Source organism: Miscanthus floridulus, chromosome 8, assembly GCF_019320115.1.
Source record: "Miscanthus floridulus cultivar M001 chromosome 8, ASM1932011v1, whole genome shotgun sequence".
Classification (NCBI taxonomy): Eukaryota; Viridiplantae; Streptophyta; class Magnoliopsida; order Poales; family Poaceae; genus Miscanthus; species Miscanthus floridulus.
The window spans coordinates 47,877,345-47,887,306 of record NC_089587.1 but is presented as its reverse complement, the minus strand read 5'-3'; the positions used below and the strand labels follow the sequence as shown (position 1 = coordinate 47,887,306).

The following is a 9,962-nucleotide window of genomic DNA, read 5'->3' as shown; positions in this document are numbered from 1 at the left end:
GATATAGTAACAAATAATAAATTTTTAAAATAAAGTAATAAATAATAATGAAAAAAGGAAAAGATGATGTGGTTGAGACTTGCCCCCACCGAGCCCGATATATAAGAGTTGCCTGGGATGGCCTCGCTTCGTTCCCACCACTCCTCACCGGCCGCGCCATAACTGATCCCGCCTTCGTCGTCCCTCTCCCTCCGGCGGCTGCGTCGGCAGCTGCACGGCTGCTAGCGGCCGGCATGGCGGGGCTCGAGGAGATCAAGAATGAGGCAATCGATCTGGTATGCTTCTTCAAGATCTTTTGGTTTGTCGTCATGTCTTTCTTGGCAGTCGATTCAAAAACCAACACATTTCTGCTCTCCGCGCGCCTGCTTCTCACTTCTCAGCTAATACGTCTGCCGTCCGTTACTTTGTATTAGAAGATCTACAAGATTTTTCCATGAATAATTAGATGATGAAGATGAAGATAGATCACCAAAAACACTTTTTTTTCCTCGGAAAAAAACGTTGTGGACAGTACGACTTGTATCATACCAGCTGGCTAATACCTGGCCTCCAGTCGTCACTCTGTTCAGCGTCGCTCATATGCTAGAGTAGATTAGTGATTAGTAATCTTCTTTTGCTCATGTGAAGCTAGCGCTAAAGTTGCCTCCTTTTTGTTTTCTGTAGCATTGCTTGATTCACGGGTGACAAGCCGCTTCATGCGGCTTCCATTTTTTTTCGCTTTTCTCCATCCTTTTTTCCTCTTCTTGTGATCTGCAGCCACCGCACCTTTTTTCGGCTGGACTCAATAATCACTGCTACTACTAATCATAATCATTGATTAGACAGACGCACCGACGTCGCTGTTCCAGGGCTTGGATAGATTTGCTAGTTTTGATGCTGTCCTACTCTCTGTTTTTGCTATGCATGGCAGGAGAACATCCCCATCGAGGAGGTCTTCCAGAGCCTCAAATGCAGCAGGCAAGGCCTCTCCTCGGAGGAGGCCGAGGAGCGCCTCGCCGTCTTCGGCCCCAACAAGCTCGAGGAGAAGAAGGCCGTGATATTCTGCTCCATCATTTTTCTGCTGTGTAACAATGGCGGATCGAGCCATTGATCTTTTTCTTGGCGCGCGTGCAATGCAGGAGAGCAAGATTCTCAAGTTCCTCGGGTTCATGTGGAACCCGCTCTCGTAGGTGATGGAGGCGGCGGCGATCATGGCCATCGCTCTCACCAACGGGGGCGGCAAGCCGCCGGACTGGCAGGACTTCGTCGGGATCGTGTTCCTGGTGCTGCTCAACTCCTCCATCTCCTAATGGGAGGAGAGCAACGCCAGGAGCGCGGCGGAGGCGCTCATGGCCAACCTCGCGCCCATGGCCAAGGTGCTCCGCGACGGCCGCTGGAGCGAGCAGGACGCCGCCGTGCTCGCCCCGGGGGACATCATCAGCATCAAGCTCGGCGACATTATCCCCGCCGACGCCCGCCTGCTCGAGGGCGACCCGCTCAAGATCGACCAGTCGGCCATCACTGGCGAGTCCTTGCCCGTGACCAAGGGCCCCGGCGACAGCATCTACTCGGGCTCCACGTGCAAGCAGGGGGAGATCGAGGCCGTCGTCATCGCCACCGGCGTGCACACCTTGTTCGGCAAGGCGGCGCACCTCGTCGACAGCACCAACCAGATGGGCCATTTCCAGAAGGTGCTCAAGGCCATCGGCAACTTCTGCATCGCCGCCATCGCCATCGGCGTCGTCATCGAGGTCATCGTCATGTACGCCATCCAGCACCGCAGGTACCGTGACGGCATCGACAACCTCCTGGTGCTCCTCATCTGTGGCATCCCCATCGCCATGCCCACGGTGCTCTCGTCTCGGTCACCATGGCCATCGGCTAGCACTGGCTGGTGACGCAGGGTGCCATCACCAAGCGCATGACCGCCATCGAGGAGATGGCCGGCATGACCGTGCTCTGCAGCGACAAGACGGGCACGCTCACTATCAACAAGCTCAGCGTCGACAGAGGCCTCATTGAGATCTTCGTCATGGGAGTGAACGCCAACGAAGTCGTCATCCTTCTCGCCGCCAGGTCCTCGAGGGTCGAGAACCAGGACGCCATCGATGCTGCCATGGTTGGCATGCTCGGTGACCCCAAGGAGGCTAGGGAAGGCATCAAAGAGGTGCACTTCCTTCCCTTCAATCCCGTCGACAAGCGCACGGCCCTCACCTACATCGACCTCGCCGACGGCAGCTGGCACCGCGTCAGCAAGGGCGCTCCTGAGCAGATCATGACCCTGTGCAACTGCAAGGAGGATGTCAAAGACAAGGTGCAGGCCATCATCGACAAGTATGCCGAGCGCGGCCTAAGATCTCTCGCCGTCGCCAGACAGGTATACATTCTCACCCGTCATCTTCTTCTAAATAAATGTATAAACCATCATCTTCTTCTTTCCTGTATGTACATGACACTTGGCACGATGCATTGTTACAGAAACTGCCGGAGAAGTCTAAGGACAGTCCCGGCGGTCCATGGGAGTTCGTCGCGCTGCTGCCCCTTTTCGACCCGCCGAGGCATGACAGTGCAGAAACCATCAAGAAGGCGCTCAACCTGGGCGTCAATGTTAAGATGATCACGGGTACCAGCTTCACCTTTTGATCAAAAATATTTCTACTGTTTATGTTTAAATCACTGCAAGCTAAGATCAGTTTGAAAGATTACTTGAGAGTACAAGCGGCGTTGGGTGGGGGACTGGGGGTGGCTGACTCCAATATTTCCAATCCAACTGCCGGAACTGAAACCTGCAGGTGATCAGCTCGCCATCGCCAAGGAGACGGGCAGGAGGCTGGGGATGGGCACCAACATGTACCCCTCGTCGGCGTTGCTGGGGCAGTGCAAGGATGAAGCCATTGCTTCCATCCCTGTGGACGATCTGATCGAGAAGGCCGATGGCTTTGCCGGCGTCTTCCCTGGTGAGAGCACACCACTCAGTTCCCCCGTAATCTAATAATCTTCCGGCATTATCCAATCTCAAGGCTGCCATGTATCTTGTTGATATGATGCAGAGCACAAGTGCGAGATCGTCAAGAAACTGCAGGAGAGGAAGCACATCTGCGGGATGACCGGGGACGGCGTGAACGGCGCGCCAGCGCTGAAGAAGGCGGACATCGGGATCGCCGTCGCCGACGCCACTGACGCGGCCCGGAGTGCCTCTGATATCGTGCTCACTGAACCCGGGCTCAGCGTCATCATCAGTGCCGTGCTCGCCAGCGGTTCCATTTTCCAGAGGATGAAGAACTATACCGTAAGCACGTGCCACATCCATCTGATCTGACAACCAGCAGCAGTAGTTCAGCAGTTTCTTTTCGACTGAAACTTTCTTCTTTTGTCAGATTTACGCAGTGTCGATAACAATCCGTATTGTGGTAAGTTCACTTTGTCAACCATTTTTTATATGGACTTTGCTCCCCTGTTGGGTTTGTCTGTGAAAACCACAAGCTCTGGTGATGGGAATATATATGCAGCTCGGGTTCATGCTGATCGCGCTGATCTGGAAGTTTGATTTCTCGCCGTTCATGATCCTGGTCATTGCCATCCTCAACGACGGTGGGTTTGAAAAACTCCGACAGACTCGGAACCATCTAAATACTCCGTTGGCAAGCTGAAGCATGGCACTTGTTGCTTGCTTTTGATGAAAAAATGCAGGCACGATCATGATCATCTCCAAGGACAGGGTGAGGCCGTCTCCGCATCCAGACAGCTGGAAGCTGAACGAGATCTTCGTCACGGGCGTCGTCTACGGCACCTACCTCGCCGTCATGACCGTCATCTTCTTCTGGGCCATGCGCAGCACCGACTTCTTCACGGTAAAAAGCTAGGCACTGGCCACTAGCTTTGTTTGCATTGCTCCGGCCGGCGGCCGATTTCTGGGCCATCAAATTCTCTTCTCTTCCAGTAAGATAAGAACCTACCTTTGTTTGCATTGCTCCGGCCGATCGACAGAACACGTTCGGCGTGAGGTCGCTGCACGGCAGCCGGGAGGAGATGATGTCGGCGCTGTACCTGCAGGTGAGCATCATCAGCCAGGCGCTCATCTTCGTCACGCGCTCCCGCGGGTTGTGCTTCACGGAGCACCCCGGCTTCCTCCTCTGCGTCGCCTTCGTCGTCGCCCAGATCGTAAGCCCGGCCACATCGATCATCTCCGTCCTGTCCTGCAATCTATCTATTCTTGCATGCTGCCAGCCGATCCATGGCATGCTGCAGCCTGCTGCTGATCATTGCCGAATGCGTGCGTGCGTTCAGATTGCCACCCTTGTCGCGGTCATTCCCACCATCGGGTTCGCGCACATCCGGGGCATCGGATGGGGTTGGGCGGGCGTGATCTGGCTCTACAGCGTCGTCACCTTCCTGCCGCTGGACGTGTTCAAGTTCGCCATCCGGTACGCGCTGAGCGGCAAGGCGTGGGACACGCTGTTCGAGCACAAGATCGCCTTCACCACCAAGAAGGACTTCGGACGGGAGGAGCGGGAGGCGCAGTGGGCCACGGCGCAGCGCACCCTGCACGGCCTGCAGACGCCCGAGCTGGCCGGCAGCATCCTCAGCGACCGCACCAGCTACCGCGAGCTCTCCGAGATCGCCGAGTGGCCAAGTGCCGCGCCGAGGTGGCCAGGCTCAGGGAGCTCAGCACGCTCAAGGGCCAGATGGAGTCCGTCGTCAAGCTCAAGGGCCTCGACATGGAAGGCGTCCAGCAGCACTACACCGTGTGATGACTGATGACTGGCTCGCCGTCACCGGATTCGACGGCACGGCCGCCGCTTTCCTGCTCTGGCTCGTCGCGCGTTTTCAGTGACGGCGCCACGCCAAGCAGGTGGCCGTCGCTAGCTTGGAACTGAGTGAATACACTCTACGTACGTTTGTTCATCCTAGACTGCCTTGCTAACAGCGTTTTGGTCACATATACAGCTTTAAACTGTCACAAAAGTGTAGTGTGTTTATAAATTATTGTTGTACTTACTGGGAAATAACAACAGGAGTTGCAATGGTTGTGATGATTGATGAAGTCTTTTATCCTTGCATCTACCTTGTATCCAAGTCCGTTAATTGTTTCCATACTTTATCCAAAGAAGAAAGCATGACTTGTAATAGGTTGGTCAGGAAATCGTGCAGCAAATGTAAAATTATGTTATAATATAAATTCGATGTGGATATCATTTTCCTTCTCGAAGGCGTCCATGTTATGCACCTACCTCCATTGTTTCACTCGATCCTTTGTTCCTCTTCCTGGATCTGCCCCTTGCTATTCCTGTGTGCCTCATGTTCTTCGCAGAGGTCTGTCCTACTCGAGTGCTTGGCTTAGTCACCGTAGTTTGGTCTTTGGTGGATGCTTTGTTGTCGCTGTCCTTGGTCCCCTCTCTGGCAGCTGCCAAGTGTATGCGGGCCTTTCACCTTGCGGATGCTTTGCCGCCAAGGTTGATTTGATCCTGCCGGGCAGATGATTGGTCCTCGTTGTTGCTAGTTCACCTTGCGGATAATTTGTTGCAGTTACTGTCATGGGTCCTCTCTCTGGCAGATACTTTGTTGCCGAGTGTGTGCGGGCCTCTCACCTAGCGGATGCTTTGCCGCCAAGGTTGCTTTGTTCCTCTCGGGTGGATGCTTCGCCGCTGTTGTTGATGGTTCTTCATCTCTCTGGGTGGTTGCTTTGCCACCGTTGCCTGGTTTGCTCAGCAGGCAACTTTTGTGTTGTTGTATCTCCTTCTCGTAGGTTATGGCTAGTAGAGTTTGTGGGTTGTGGATTCCTCCCCTTCGCTGTACTTTCTCCTTTTTTCTCTCTTTGGTCAGCTTCAGTTCACTTGCCACCGGTTTGGTGGTTTGTAACCTACGCGATGAGGGCTCCTCGTAGCAGTGCCTTGTAATTTTTTTCCTCTTAATAGAATACTCCCTCCGTTCCGGATTAAACGCACTTCTACGTTTCAAATTTTTCCCCGCGATAGAAGGTCAATATAGGGTCTGTAGCAGCCTAAAGCTGCCAGTTGAACGGCTGCAAGGATCAGCAACGAAAAAAAAATGGACATAGAAAAAAAAAGGAAAAGTAAGCCTTTGGACCACTCGTTCGGTCATACCGAGGCCCCCCGTGTCCTCTCCATTTCCCTGACCGCACAGCAAGCGTGCGCGAAGAGGCGCGGGTCCGCAGGCGACAGGATGGCACTGACTTGTAGCACAGAAGCAGGGGCAATTTTGTAATTTTACACCCAACATTGGTTTTTCTCAAATACGCAAAGGGTTTGCGTATCTTTGTATTAAAACCAGAAATAGTGAAAGTTACAACGACGTACCACGAACGTGGCAAACTAGGATGGGGGATGGTGTTATACAATCGGCTCTACCCTCTCTAGCGTAAGAAGATCATGGGCTATTACTTGCTAATCATACTACATAGCCATCATCGGCGGATCAGACGCGCTGGCGTGCGCGGCGCCTCGGTTGCTCTCCTTGTGGGTCTAGGAAGAGCTGTCGCATTGCCTCAACATACGAGAGGTTGAGCTGGTCGACGAAGATGCTGTTGTAGGCGTCCACGGACGCCCTAACATTGGTATACGTGCATAATCCTAGATGTACAAATATAATGGGACGGAGGGAGTACTTGCCGATGCATGTTGCCAAGATATGTTCGTGAAAAAATATAAACAAAATTTGCTGTAAAATTTTGTGAGAGAAGACTGCAGCAGCCGTTTTTTTCTCCACTCAAGTAACACTGTAGCAGCTCTCCTCTCATAGAGCACTGTAGGAGCAGCCCCCGAACAAACCCACATTCATGTGAATTCATATTCTGGAAAACAGAGTTTCATACGTACGCACAATAGAGATCTTGAAAAGCAAAAGCCCAAATAAGCACACCTTTTTTTTTTTACAACAGGTCCGTTGTTGTGTTGATTGGCCAGTAAGCTACCGGTGCTGGACTGGCAATCAACTTATCAACATGACTGATCAAGATTCATCGATCACTCCTTTCTCTTGGCCTGCCTTGCCCTGGTCCTGGTCAGATTCGTTGATGGACGATCCTGATAGGGACTGCCTTGGCGCTAATTTTGTTGCTGCCTGCGATAAAAATGTATTATAAGAACCTTCAGACAGTTATGTTAAGATGTGATCTTCAACTCAAGACAGATTTTTTTCTCTAATCTCTAACTAAAAGAACAGGGAAGGCCCCTCTCTCAGCCGCATTGTGGCGCGCACGCGAGCCTAGGCCCTAGGGGGTCCATGACTTCTAGCACGCACACGGACCCGTGCCCCTAAAGTCTTCCAGTATCTACTGAATTAATTAACGAATAATCTCTATTCTTATTTTTTTTTAGAAAACCGTATGATAATGCTCAGGAGCAGGTCCAGACGCCGCTTTCCAGCCTAAGCACTATCGGCCCACGGGCCTGCTTCCTCTCGGCGTCTCCTCATCTCTGTCTCACAAATATCTCCCACTCTCATAATCGCCCATCGTGTGCTGCTGCGCCATACGCTCACCACTATGGTCTTCCCCGCCGCGCACCCCATCCCGTGCCATGTGGCTCCCCTATCCAGCGTCGCGCTCCATCCCGCGTCGTGCCCCCTACATCACCGCGCCGCGTTCCATCCCCCACCGCGCCCCCACTGCTGCACGCCGCGCCCCGTCCTCCGCGCGCGCCGAGGTGCTGCTGGGTGTTGCGATGCCGTCGTTCCCCACCAGAAGGTCGTGGCCGCTATCGACATCGTGACCGCCGCGACGCGCAACCTCGGCAAGGAGATGTTGATATGAAAGCGCATATTACAAGTGTGTGTTTTAAGTTTTCAGACGTTTCAGAGGTATGTTGCAATTGTTTCATATGGATGTTGCACATGTTGGATATGTTTCAGAGGCATGTTGCAAATTTTTCAGAGGTTTGTTCCAAATGTTTCATCTGTTCCAAACATATGTTGCAAGTGTTCTAATCTGGATGTTGCATATGTTTTACACATATGTTGCAAAAATATGTTCCAAATATTTCAGTTGTTTTAGTCTTATGTTCCAGTAAGTATTTTTCGTGTTGCAAGTTGCAAGTGTTTTATTTTGATGTTGCATATGTTTCACACATATGTTGCAAGTGTATGTTTTAGATGTTTCATATGTTTCATACATATGTTGCATTCAAGTGTTCCATGTTCCATGTGTTTCGTGTTGTTCGGAGAGTCAAGGGGCGCGGGGAGTGATGGTGGCATGGCATGGGCACCAGGGAATGAAGCGTGACAAGCTGGGGGTAGCGGACGGGGCACGCGGCGTGCCGATGTCCTACGGACGGGGCGCACTCAGGGTCGGCGGTCAGGGCGCAACGGGGGCGGGGTGCGCGTGCGGGGCAGGGAGAACAGCCTCGAATCGAGACGAACATGGTGGGCTGCGCGCGCGACGCGAGCCATTCGGACACACAGGCGCTGCGACAGGGTAGGGTGCGCATGCGGGGCGGGTTTTATCAGTGTGGATTGCCCAATTTGCCCTTCGTTAACATGAGTACTTCAATAATGCGTCCAGCAGCAAAACAAGCATGTGAATTAAATTAAAGTACCAACATATTACAAGATAATCATGTCCAACCAATAGTCAGCACCAACATTAACGATGCTTTGAAAACAAGTCGTCAACTCATCTTCATTTTGAAGGTGGTGCTTCCTAAACTTCCTGCAGCCTGGAATGTCCTGAAAATATGCAAGAGAGCAACACATATTAGTACAAATAATAATAGCAACTAATTAATAAATAAGGTAACATTCCTAAATATATATAACACTTATAGCTCTAGCTTTCTTCCACCATTCCTCGTCCATATCAATAGTGCTATTATTACGGTTCCAACCGGTTCCTGTTTGCCTCATCTTAAGCTTTTTCCATGCCTTTAAATCTTTCTTCAATTTATCCCACTTGTTGTTCATTTGTCCCTTGGTCAATTCAATACCCGTTCTATCTTTGAATCCTTTTTCAACCGCAGCATAACCAACTGAATTCAAGAATGTATTTTGCCGATTTCCTTTCTCAACTTGTTCGGCCATCAAACCACATAGGATCCGAGTGTTCTTTACGTTCCAATCAATTTTCGACATCTATACCAACTCAACATAAGTATTCAGAACATGCACAGTTCGCTAACATGAACTACAGAGCAACTATTTCATAACCAAAATTTTAGTGGTACAGAGCAACTATTTCACTACCAAAATTTCGCTAACATGAACTACAGAGCCTGGAATGGGGATGGAATACCTTGCACGGCGAGCAGATCTGGTCGCATCTTCAAGGTAGGGTTGGGGGAGCGTGTCGGTGGGGTCTGGCGCCGGAGCAGATCGTTGGGTGGCGGCCGTCGATGAGGACGCCCTTCTTCTCGTCGAGGGCTAGGGTTGGGGGAGTGGAGGCGCAAGGGAGGACCAGGGGAGTGGAGGCGCGGGGAAGGAGGCGAGGGAGGAAGGGGAATGGAAGCGTGGTGGCGGCGGCGACTGGCGGGGTTGGCGTCGCGGGGGCGGCAGTGTCGAGTGGGCGAGCGAGGCCGAGTACGGGCGCCCAGCGGATAGGGTTGAGTCAGAGGGGGGGTCAAAAACATAAGGGAAATAACAGTTCGCTGGGTTGGAGTGTGTAATCAATGGCGATGGCGGGTAATTTCCTTGAACACATGTCTAGGTCTAATTCAAATAGTTATAGAGCTGGAAAAAAGGTGCTCCAAGAGAATGAACTAGAGCTCCAATAACTCCATGGAGTTCGGCTGCTCCAACTTCTTTCTGGAGTTAGGGTGTTTGGCTAGCTACAGCCAGCTCTGCCTGGAGTTTGGCTCTGGAGCCATGTCAAACAACCTCTAAGGGAGTGTTTGGAACTACTCCAACATCCTCTAAGGGAGTGTTTGGAACTGCTCCACAGACTCCACCGAAAAACTAGAGTTTATAGAGCACATCTTTAGATGCTCTCACAACTCCACCCTTTTTCTTTGAGAGTGCATAGAGCTAAAACCATT

General features: G+C 51.8%; 1 pseudogene; it reads left to right on the top strand.

The window, feature by feature from the left end:
• The first annotated feature begins 224 nt into the window (after nucleotides 1–224).
• LOC136476315 (plasma membrane ATPase-like) lies at nucleotides 225–5,019 on the top strand (annotated as a pseudogene).
• The last annotated feature ends 4,943 nt before the right edge of the window (nucleotides 5,020–9,962 follow it).